Source organism: Corvus moneduloides, chromosome 4, assembly GCF_009650955.1.
Source record: "Corvus moneduloides isolate bCorMon1 chromosome 4, bCorMon1.pri, whole genome shotgun sequence".
NCBI lineage: Eukaryota > Metazoa > Chordata > Aves > Passeriformes > Corvidae > Corvus > Corvus moneduloides.
Window position 1 is genome coordinate 31,505,347 of NC_045479.1, and position 12,457 is coordinate 31,517,803.

At 37.7% G+C, this 12,457-nt stretch overlaps 1 long non-coding RNA gene across 2 annotated transcripts in view; it reads right to left on the reverse strand.

Moving 5' to 3' along the window:
- LOC116443219 overlaps positions 1-10,256 on the reverse strand; it is an 84,093-nt gene extending 73,837 nt beyond the window's left edge. For both annotated transcript variants that reach the window (XR_004239783.1, XR_004239781.1), the window contains exon 1: positions 7,959-10,256. This is a non-coding gene — a long non-coding RNA (uncharacterized LOC116443219). The remainder of the gene's footprint in view (positions 1-7,958) is intronic.
- Positions 10,257-12,457: the final 2,201 nt, after the last annotated feature.

Below are 12,457 nucleotides of genomic sequence, written 5' to 3' on the forward strand. Positions count from 1 at the left end.
AGGCTTTTGTCTGTCACCCTGACTCAGGCACCAAAGATCTAAAGTGCTGTCAGACATCTAAATCTTTGTCCTTAATAGGAAAACTATTTTATTTCTCATTTATAACAGATCACTACATAGGAAGCCTAACTACTACCAGAAACAAAGCTCTGTGCCCTGTATGCCTGGATGGTTCCTTGCAGGGCAACAAAGTCCTTTGTTGGATCTACACTTGTCCAGTACCACAGCGGACACGACAGATATCGCAAAAAATTGGATTCGGATGTCCCAAATGCTAAACTAATAACACCTAAAATTTCTATTTCTCATAACAGAACCTTAGTGACACAGAAAAGACAGACAATTTGGTTTGTGTACGGTTATGCTGCATTACACATCCTTCTTGAACAGCAGGCTCAGGTTCATATTTTGAGGTCATCATCTGAATTGCTGGCACCATTTGAAAGAAAATTGCCTCATTCAGACAAAAACTGGAGACTGCCCATGATTTGCTGAAGAGACAGGACAGTGAATATCCATGGTATAGCTAAGCAATTGTTTTGATCCTCAGTCTGGAAACACAAATGAAGACTAAGTGATTTCCACTGTTTCCATTGGTTGGAAACACTCTGTTTACAGTCTTGTTACTATTATTTAATAGAAATTGTGAAAAAAAGGCGACAAATATCGAGTTTGTTGAGAGTCATTATGACAGGCTGACATCAGAATAGTCATCCATCAAGCTGTCTCTTTGGTCTATATAAAGATTATCAAATATAGAATATCAAAATTATCAAATGGTATTTCAAAGTGCTAATCTCTGCCTAAGTAATGCGTTAGCAGCTGTACTGTATTCCTAGGAGAGGAGTCCTTCTTTCCCAAGAGCTCAGGAAAGCATCCCACTCATGTGGGATGTTTCCACATCCCTCTGCTGCCACAGGACTCTTTTTCTCTTACTTCTATTGAATCCATAGTTAAAGTGGAAAGTCTGTGAGTGTTCCCTCGTAACAACTTGTGCAGAATTTTGTCTACAACACCTACAGAGAAGGTCAAAGGGAGATTGGTACATCTGACTCAGGAAGGAAGGACTGAATCAGCTATACAAACAAAATAAATCTGTATTATGGGGTAAAGAGATTGACCTTTAGACATGGCAACGATAGCAGAGTGGAACAGTCATAAAGTTGTTAACCAAATGATTTGGTTTATGACAAGCTTGAATCAAACTGAAAAATCTTTTTTTAATCTTTCATTTCTGCAATGCATTGTTGCAGCATTAAATTGTCTTCTGTGAACAAGTTTTAGTTAGGTATCTAACAAAATGAAAAATCCCACATTTGTTGCATAATAAGTCCTGAGCTGGTTTGGGGTCGGATATCTCCTGGACTTTATTTCTTAAACATAAAAATTACCAGAAGTTCCCAGAATTAAAGATTTGTAATCCTGGGCATTGTGATAAATGGTTACAGGCTGAAAATGTGAACTTAGCTAAAATGAAAAATTCTCTATACACAGCAACAAAAAAAACACTCAGAATTTTTTTCAAAGTGGGACCTTAAAAGCCAAATGTATAACTCTTTAGATTTTTACAGAGTACCAGTGATATATGGACTGGAGTACATTTTCTGTGCAGACACACCTGAGTTTGTTCCACAGCACTAAAAACACTGTGCAGTTTACCCTTGAACCTGAGCCCTACAAGCCACTTTAGATCTGAAAACATCATGACCAAGAACAAGGAGCAAATATTAGGCATTGCACAGACATGTGAAATGTGTCTTGCTGTAAGGAGTCTGCAATACAAATAAACAAGATAGGGAATGACAGGAGGAGATAACACTGAGGAAGTGATTTGTCTAACAATGGCTGACTGCAGTATAGCATCTGGCTCCCCACGCTTCATAAGTTCAAGTCACAAGTGTTTTTGCCCATTTTACAGGCTTGTCCAAATACAATTCTGATACTTATTTTAGAAGTCTTAGTGTCAAAACATATTGTTATTCACTTACCAATGAGATTAAAACACCTTTAAACACCTCAAATCATTCCACATACCTAGTGAGAAAACTACAGTTTATAGATTCTTGTGCTCCAGACACCAGTGGACTGTCTTTATTCTCTCTTCTAATGAGTGATTAAATGATCAATGTAAAGAGACATGTATCCTATCACCTGGGAAACCGTGTTCTTAAAAGGTTGTTCATTTGGACACTACTGGTCAGAGTACCACGGGGCATGGAAACAGTGGTGCTTCCCAAAATAAAAAGAGAATGTGTAGCCAGAGCATTGATCTAAGGCGGTTTGTGCCTTCTTTCTACCAAGGTACAGTGCAGGATGCTTTCAGGAAAAATGCCAATCCTCTCATAATGGATAATTGTTTTAGACTATTCTGTTGTCTACGAGTGCTGAATCTCATCTTAATGGCAGCTTGAGATATGTGGTCTGCTACATAATAGGACATTATCTGAGAAGTTCATTCCTCTTTTTACATTCTCAGTAGGCTTTGGGGAATAACAGATGCAGACAACTGACAGAAAAACATTTTTACTTCCTTTGCCCTTCCTCCCCTCCCAAAAGAACTGCTGGGAAGACACCCATTACCTCAGTTTGCAAACACACAATTGCCTCAGTCAACTGAGCAAGATGGAGAGGAAATGCAAGGGCAACCCACGAGTCTGAAACATAAGCTGTCCTTTCTCTGGCTGGCTACACGGCAGAGATGAGAAGCTGTCTGAGACAGACATAAGTGATATTTCAGTACCATGAACTCGCCAATCATTGTCACCTCTCTAAGGCAGGTTTACAGTGTATGCCAGAAAGCTGCTTCTAGTGACTGAACTGGTAGGTCCAGTGCAATGGGACTAGTTTGGAATTACTGGCTCAAATCCAGGACAAAAGTATTTAATCCTGAACTATCTCCTCTTAGTCTCTTGCCTCTGTAATGTCTTTAAGTGAAAGACATGCACAGTAGCAACATGTTCAGGCCTTGCTGGTGGTTAACGCCACGAGTTTCTAGCTCAAGAGAGCTCAACACTAATTCAAAGACAAGCATTAGATACTGCTGATTTACTTTTCTGAGCATTTTGCCTTCCTTAAGGGAATGTCAGAAAATATCATTGATAAATGAATGTTTTTTCTTAATGCTCTAAACTTCCAAGGTGATTAGAGGTTCTAGAGAATATTGTGGACATGTCAAGAGCAATGCCAGCAGCACTGCATAAAGAAGCACATCATCCAAATCAGTAGAGACCTTTAACCAAACGCTTGAGTCTCTCAACTGTGAGGAATAAAGAGCTAGGGGCATGATACTGGAGGTGAGAAGGCTACTGAAGGCATTCTTGGGGATGATCTTTTATATTCTCCTAGAAAATAAAAGACTTCCAGAGAGAGGAAACAAAAGACCTGAACAGCAGGAATATTTTGGGACTGAAGCCAGGAAAAAGAGTCAGTAACAAAGACTGGTAATTTTGCATGAATTGCTGTTTTGTGTTGTTGAGCACCAGGACACAGCTGGTGTACTGGCGAACCTGAGGTTTTGTATTAACTGTATTGAAATGATAATGAAGTTTTTATTTTATGATTGCAGATGTTAGTGGATTATTGTTATTAAGCCTATTAGTGTAATAGTACAAATATGAGTTTCCTTTTTCTTACCATCTTATTTGTTGTAGGCTAAATTAAATTTAGATAGGTATTAAATATTTTAAAACAACATAAAGGTCAATTAAGGAGATAAAAGCACAGAGAAGAAGGTAGAGTATTTTGTTTCAAATTCTTGAGAATTTGGAGTGAACTTACTGCCTTCTGCTATTTCACACTGGACATGCACTTAGTGGTTCTGGATGGTGATCCCAGGGACAGTTTGGGCAAAAAGGTTGTTTCATGAACCATTGAAAGAGCAATGGTCTGTTTTGCAAACCGCTTCCTCCCTGTGCCTCATTTGAAAAAAAACAACAAAACAACTAGAACTGCAAAGTATCTAACTTCCTGGAATATCTAGATTTCTGCCTGTCTAATGTGGAACATCTCAGGGCTGCTCCGTTTTCAGAGAGGAGGGTCTTCCTGTTCACATTTTCAGTGAATCAGTCTTTGTCTGAGTATCTCAGCTGAACACCCAAAAGGCTAAGCCTGATTGTCAGTATTAGCTTATTTTCAGAATAGAATCCTAGAATCGTTAAGGTTGGAAAAGACTTTTAAGACCATTCAGTTGAGCCATTAAAATACATCACTTATTATTCCAATTATTTATTGGCATTATAATACGTAACTCATTAGTCACCATGGGTATAATATAAAATGCATCAAATGGGTGTACCATGACATTTGACTTACTATGTATGTTTTAGGTATACATTACTTACATTAAGGCAATTCACTACCCTTATGAACTTGCAATCTCTCTGACCATTAGACAACAGTTAAGGACTTTCCCTGTACCACCCAGTGGTTGCTCCCCGCTAAGCAGCAGGATTTTTTTAAGACAGTATTTTCTGCCAAGTTACACTTACAAATGTGAAGCCCTGTTTTTTAATACACCTTTCCAGGCTGTTACATGTGGCCTTTGGCAGCTAACCAACCAGGCAGTGACAGGTGGTGGGGCACCAGCAGAAAGTCATGCTGCAATACAAGTAAGCACTGCGCTCTGACATGGGAATCTAGTACAGGAATCCTCAATTATGTTCAGAGCAAAGAAAATTGCAAAAGGATAATTCCACCCCCTTGTTTGGCTACAGGCATTTGGCTGTGGCTGATCCGGTGTCTGCTGATTCCCCTGAAGCCTTACCTAGGGCACAACACCCAGACAACATGTAACTATTAAAATGAGCCTCTCTCTTTGCTCATGTGCGTGATCAGCCAGTTCAGCCACAAAATCATGATAACTGATTTCTTCCAGAGAGTACTAAGGTTTACTCTTCCTCTGAGCTGTGAATAAGGCCTCTGCTTTCAAAAGGAGGAATAAACTCTTGGTTTTGAAGACCTTGGGAAAGAACTTTAAACTCTTGTCTGTCTATGTGTGTACCTTGAGACATATAAACAAAATAAAACAGACACCGAAAACCCAGTTCTTGGAAATGATAAAATAAATATTTTCCACTTCCTTTTAACTATAGGAATTTATCAGATGTACTTTGTACACCACTCTCTCATCAAGAAAATTCATAATGATAAATACCTTGAAAAACATCTGGTTAGACACGAGGTTTACAATTCTTAATATTACTACTTTGTTTTTAGCAGTTCTTACTTAGTTTTATTCATTTTGCAATGAAAAAATGTTATTATAGAAAAAGCAGTGAAAAGGTTGATTGAGAAGTGATAGCTGTAAGGTGCAGGAAAAGACTGGTCAGACTTTTTTTATTTTCTTGTGAATCTCCCTAGGAGCAGAGCCACATAGAAGAGTCTGTATGTGTGTGCTGTGCACGTGTGCATGCATTTTATGTATACTTGAGCATTTGTACAGATATGCACAAACAAACTTTTATCCATTCTTAGAGAAGCTGTAGCCCAGTTTGCCACTTGAAGGCAGTCAGAATAAAATAACCATTAATCTTCCAGCACAGCATAGGCAGTGACAGGGTAAGCTCCCACATTATGCTGCCAACAAGCTTCCTGGACTGAGAAGTCCTTTCCTTTTTTGCCCTCTTGGCTGAGCCTACCTATAGACATGCCAACAAGCATTAAGAGTTATAGTGTTTTCTGTTATGACACCTGACTCATCAAGGTACTAAACCACCTGCTTGATTTTGAGCATGGGAAATATTTAATTATCCAGGCACATTCTCAACTCCTGTAGCTGAGCAGGCATGGGATTAGTCAGAAAACATAACTGGCAGCACTTACTCTCTCATTTCACACAGACTAACAAATGGAGACAGCAAAGAGTCACTGCTTTCCTGGCCTGTATCTGGATTGTTGCATTAGAGCCAACAGGCAAATAAACATTTTCTGTAAGTCTTGTACTCTCAGATTTTATTATACATTCGTTTTAATTCAGGCCAAATTTCTGTTTCCAATATGTACAGGCAGTTTCCATTGCTTTATAAAAGATTGTATTTGCAACCATGGAAGGGATGTATATTCCACTCTTACCATCAGTGATGTTGAAGCTGCACTTTACTGCAGCAAAGTTTATGGCTCTTTAGCAGGTCAAAGCCTAACAGTAAAGTGCTACAATCTTAGTGAGAAGATCATGTTAAAATGCAAGTGGAAATGGGAATAATCCTTTCCTTCAAAGTACGGAAAGTTATACAAAAATTATTGACCTCAAAAAATGTGGACAACTTTGACCTTTCCCTGAAGTATATGTCTGTCAAGAGGCAAGGTTGAAAAGGATTATATCAATTTATTTTTGTTTCTTTCACTATATCAATTTATTTCTGTCACATACTTAGTACTGAGAAGCAGAGTGCTGCTCCAAACTGTTTCAAAACGAACAGAGTAGCTTAGAATCCCCACACTGCAGACAAAAAGTAAAAAAAAAAAATTGTGAGATGAGCTGTAAGGGCATGCCAAGGGATTCCGTTGAGTATTTAAGGTGGTCTTGCATTTGTGTCAACAGACTCTGGTTGATTTAGCATGATTATACTGATACGTAATTTAGTTGATGGCAGTTTGGAGCTAAAAGTGCCTTGTGATTTCAATGCATATCGTAGTACTGAAGCAAGGCCAACAGAAGATTCACATACCAAGCAGTTCTGCAAAATCAAGTTTTATTGGTTCATTTTGGAAGTCCAGAAGACATTCAGTGAAAATATAAGGACTGCTTTCCGAAGCTGATGTTACATGACTCGAAACAGCATGTACCTACCTTAATATCAAACCCACGCAAACGTTCTCTGTCACCGCTTAAAATTATACTGAAAAGCTTAAAAATTAAAATCTTACAAACAAGTCAAAGTAAAACCTTGACATTAAGTACATAGCTATTTCACTCTTCAGTTGATTTGGTTATGGATGCTAGGACAAAAACATGAATCTGACTAACTAGAAATAAGTGGATTTCTTATTAAAACTCATTCACAGAAAGTTCTGCCAGGAGCTAAACCTGCTCAAATGCAATCTTGACTTGGGCACATGTCCAGTAATAATTGAACAAGAAAATGAACAAGAGATTAACCTTTTTGAAACAGTCTCTGAAACCAGAATTTCCACAGTTTCACACTATGGCAACATGAATCAAGGGACCACCCCTCAGTTACACCTGTAATGACAGTACTGCTCTACCTTTATCATTAGCAATGACTTCTCTTCTGCAAAGGGTTTAGATTTCAGAGAGTTTGCTTCTGGCAGAGTTCACTGCCTAGCTGGAAGTACTATCTTTGATAACAAGGAAGATGCACATCAGACTGTGCATTATTAACTACTCATGACCCTCAAAAGACCTGCTCAAACTTTTCAGATTGATATTACATCTTTGCCTGATTTCTACTAATTATAGTAGAATAATTTGCTTTACTAGCACTGCAAAATTAATCTTATATTTGAAAGAAATATTGTAAATTCAACCAGATGCATGAGAATGTTGTGTCACATATACATAACAAACTTATCAAACAAATATATGTTAATTATCTTTTAAAAACTGCTTGAATCATAATTTTAAGCAAGTACAAATAAGAAAATTAAATAACATCAGCATCAACAATCCAATAAGAACTGGGAAAAAATATTGTCAGTATTGTTTTCTGCTAAATTAGCATAAAAAATGCAATCCAGTTTTTAAAAAACAAGACAGAAAATACCCAGTGTATAGTGTTCTTCAAGACCCAGGGCTCAGAACAGCAGCCAGGTGAAAGAGATGTTACAGCACCCTGGGATGCCAAAAAGTTCTGTATTTACTTCTTCTCTTTCTGAATAGAAATTTCACATTGGATATGAGCTGCCCTCTTAGCAAACGCTTTTCTCAAAAGAAATGCATTTTATGGATTTTTTCTATATTGATAATTTAGTATTTTCCAGTTTCAAAGCATTCCACTTACCTCTCTGCAGTTCAGCACGGTTTCTTATCAGCCATTTCATCACAGTGCCAAAAACCCAACCAAACAGGTGGCCACCACATCAACATGGCACCAGACCAACATTCCTCAGGCCAAATGTCAGCCATCAGCTTATCTGAAGTCACTGTGACATCTAATCTTCTGAGAAATCACCTTTACTTGTTAAAATAGAGAGGGTAATGTTCTACCCAATTCTCAAAGATTTGACAATGACACTGCTTTTAAATTTTTAACTCCCAAGTTTTGTATAACCATCTTCATATCTCAAATTCTTTGGGAAATTTTAGTTTATTTACAAGTATTCTATAAATTTTCTTATACATATTCCTTCCAGAGCTGATGCTAACATAGAGCTACTGGATATGTGTGAATTTTTACAGTTTTCCTTGAGCAGTTTCTGAAGGTTGAGTTTATTTTGTTGACAGGAGACTGAGCATGTGCAGATGTTCCTGTTTTAAATGAGTAGCAGCTTTGGAGTGTTAAGACTAATTCCAGTTGTGTGAAGGATACAGAGAAAGCAAAACAAAATTGCATTTTTTAATTCACTGCAGGCAAATTGCTACTGACCTTGAGGAAACTGTAAGAGAAGTGAGTTTGTGGGAAGTAATTTTTACTTAACCACCATGTGTAATTCTGCTTACACTACTGCAGAACCCTGTGAGGAAGTCAACATAAACCAAAATTTAATACACAATATGAGAACTATTAACATTTAATTTGGGATTATTTTATATAGATTAGTTTTGTATCAACAGTAATGAGTGCTTTGTTTCAGATTGTGGCAGTATTTATTCTTCACTGTACACTGACTGTAGGGTGATTGACAACTTCAAACTAAATGCCAGTAGCCCAAAATAATGTACTCCCTCTCTCAGCTTGTGCTTGAATATTCAAAACTGCAGATGTAGGAGTAAATTAGAAGACAGAGAAGTATAAAAAAGATTCAAATCTTACTGAGATTCAAGGTGCCGGATGTTTGACATTGGTTCACCTCATGAACTCTCTCTCCTTGGATAATTGCAATCAGACATTATCATGCCACAGAAAGGTTTCAAATTTAAGATTCTAGGCTTGAAAATTCTGTTCCATAATAATTCCCATAGAGTAGACCAATGAACTACTATGCTTTTCTCACCCTCTATGGACTTGCTGGATTAAATCCTGAACATGCATTTTTAAGAGATCCTTATTCAAATAAATAAATAAATAAATAATCTAATTATTTAAATCAGAGAGCCCAGTGAGGCTGATTCCTTCAATGTGAGGTTTTTGACCAGAATTGTATCAGCAAGGTTCATTGTGCATATGCCTCTCCACATGTCCAGTAGGCTGCAACCACAGCATTGAGTCCACGTGGATATGTCAATATTAAGCAATATTAATAGGTGCAAAATGAGTTTAAGACCCTATTATCTCACTTGCATAAGCAAACTACGTGCTTGTGCAACAATTTAGCATCTGGTTTTACAGCAATAATAAATTATTCATGTTCATTACTGCACTACTGCAATGGATAAAAAAGGAAAACCCGCTTCAAAATGAAGACAGTCTGCAGTTACATCTTAACAGCCTTACACTTAGCACAGAAGAATCTGTGATACTTACCACTTCTGTTAAGTAAAATGGAGGCTACTCAAAATGAAAGAAGAAATGTTCCCCCACCCTCTGTCATGGCTGATCACCTGGAGAAAAGGCTTAACAGACTTAAATTTAATCATTCATGAATGTGGAGCATCAGTCAAAAGCTACAGCCTCCCCCTCTGAAAATTAACTAACAGATATTTTTGCACATATTCAGGCTGTTAGGCTTTGCAGAAGATTGCAGAAATAGTATCAAGTGACTTCAGCGATTCTGTAGACTCCATGGTCATGCAGTAAGTATGGAATATTTGAGTCTTTCCAGTCCCTAGTTAATATCTCCAGGCAATAAATATCAGTCTGTAAAGAAAGGATAGAATCTGGCAAGTACAGTGAGGGTGCCATGGATTCCTTCTCTGAATTGCTTCATAATGTTATGGAGACTAATAAGACATTGTGAGACCTATAAAAATAATTTCCATCAATATATTTTTTCACTGCCATGAAGTATTGCACCTTTATGATTAATCCCTTCATCACAAAGAAAAAAATTAAAATGCTGACCTGAAACAGATTTACTGGTTTCTTTGACATGTCAGTACGTGAGTAGAATAATGGTTGTTTTGCACAGTAAGAAAAATCCAAACTATTTCCTTCCCACTTCTGCATTTCATTCTAGGTGTAGGATGAGTGAATGTTCAGTACATAGAGAACATGCAAAATACAGGTCAGATTATCAATATATGATATCTGGCCACAGCACAGCACAATCCAGAATTACTCCAATTTACACTAACTTATAAATATGTCCTAAAAGTAGAACTATCTATAAGATTGATATCTCTGTGCCAGTGGCAGAGCAGAAACAAATAACAGATGCAAAACAGATTAAGTGTATATCAGACTTTTTCTGACATGTAAAAATTTAGTGAATTAAAAAGCAAAATGTTTCAGAATTGGGATTTTTTTCGTATTTCAGGGCATCTTTAGTGTAGAGCTGAATGAAATTTGGAAACCAGCCTAGAATTGCAACAGAATAAAAGAGAAACAGAACAGGGAGGTGGCAGAACTGTTGATGGTGTGATAACTCCTCCCCTGGAGCCATGATGAGGGTCTAAAGACCAATCAAGGAGGAAGTGGTAAGTGTTCAATGCCCTAGATAGCTCAATGGAAACTTTATGTAAGCTAATTTTTCTCTTTAAAATAAGCAGCACTAGAGTGTTTCCTTTCTTCACAGGTATGCCATGATTTGGGTGATAGAAATAGCAGTAGCCATGCTAGAAAAACAGGAGGCCAGGTGGGTTGATTTTTCTCAGGAAGAAATTGTGGGAAACAAAGAGATCTAAAAAAATAAGTAGTAGTGTTGCCATAGAAAATGACAAACTAATAGAAAGTTAAGCATAAATCATAACATGGCACAGAGTGCTTTACGTTTACAGTTGCAGGGGTGCAATGCAGCCCTTGCAGACACACCTAGTGTAAATTTTAAATTTTATTTCAGGTCCTGATCTCAGCGGTAGAAGAGGCAGTCACCAGCTCAAAGGTAGCTGCAAAATATGCCCCAGAAGCAGACCAATACAAGGGCAGCTAACTTGAGCCATCATGATGATGATAGCAGGTCCTGAATTAGCCAGCTTACAGGAAGATCAGTTGTTTGGCCACAGCAACTATATCTGAGCATTTGAAAAGGTCAATGCAGCTGTGACTCAAAGCCCACCAGGCTACAAAACAATACCTCTCTCAACTAAGTACTGTTTTTACGTTTTGTTCAGCTGTTGGGTTTTCATAATGGTATGTATGAGGAAAAGGGAATAAAAAAGGTCAACTTGAGGAAGTAACCAGTTATGAAGGATTAAAGACCTGATACTGTAACGTTTTAAGTCAAAAATGTTTGCTTCTTTGGGTTTCAATAAGTAGCAGCTCCTAGGCACATGAGTCAGCAGGTACCTTTGCCTTGTGCAGTCCTGTATTTCAGTGTCCCCAGGATAAATGGCAGAACAACGGCAAGGCGAATGATCTGCGACTATTCCATAGGTTGTACCAGGCACAAGAATCCAAAGCAGAGTTTCAGTGTGATACAGCATGGCAATGCCAGAATTTCTGCATCTTCTAAGCCCTACATCAGATCTGGGCCAGCATGATTTGCAAGAAAAAGCAGCTGCAGAATATGTGCTCTCCTACACTGTTAAGTTTATTCTGAAAAATACTCTATTCTTTTTTTTTCCCAAAATGAAAAACAGCATCAACAAAAAAAACCACCAAAAACCCAAAAAATCAATCAAACAAACAAACAAAAAACATCACAAAGTGGTGAGGTATAGGAAGAGAACATGCATGTCTCAGGAATGATCAGTTTACAAACAGGAAGAACAAAGAACCAGTCTTACTTATACAGCTTTAACAAGCAGACTCCAATTCACATAGTTAATCTAGACTTGTCAGTGTACTTTAATTCTTGAATAGAAGTCTCAGCTCTCTAGAATCACAGGTCCTGACTTAGTGGGTTTGAAAATTAACACTAAAGCACTCAGCTAACCTTCTTTTCCCTGTTTTTAAGAAACTTTCAGTTCTACATCTCCAGGAAATGTGACCAGATATCTTGAAATGAACATAATTCTTAATTATTGCACTGACAAGTTGCCATTTTTAATGAGTTTGATATTTCATTTCCATGAGCCTGATGTGCTGAGAGAGGCTATGTCTCGTCTTTATTTCAGAGAGCAGGGGTCATCATCCAATCACCAATACATCCCACACATAGTTAAATAAGTCCACCACAGATCTTTCTCCTATAATTATAATGCAAGGTAACTATGGTAACGATAGTTGGCAAATCTTGCCTTTTAAATGGCTTCTGTTGCACAGGCTTTTATATCTTCTTCCCCCTCCCCCTTCCTACACAC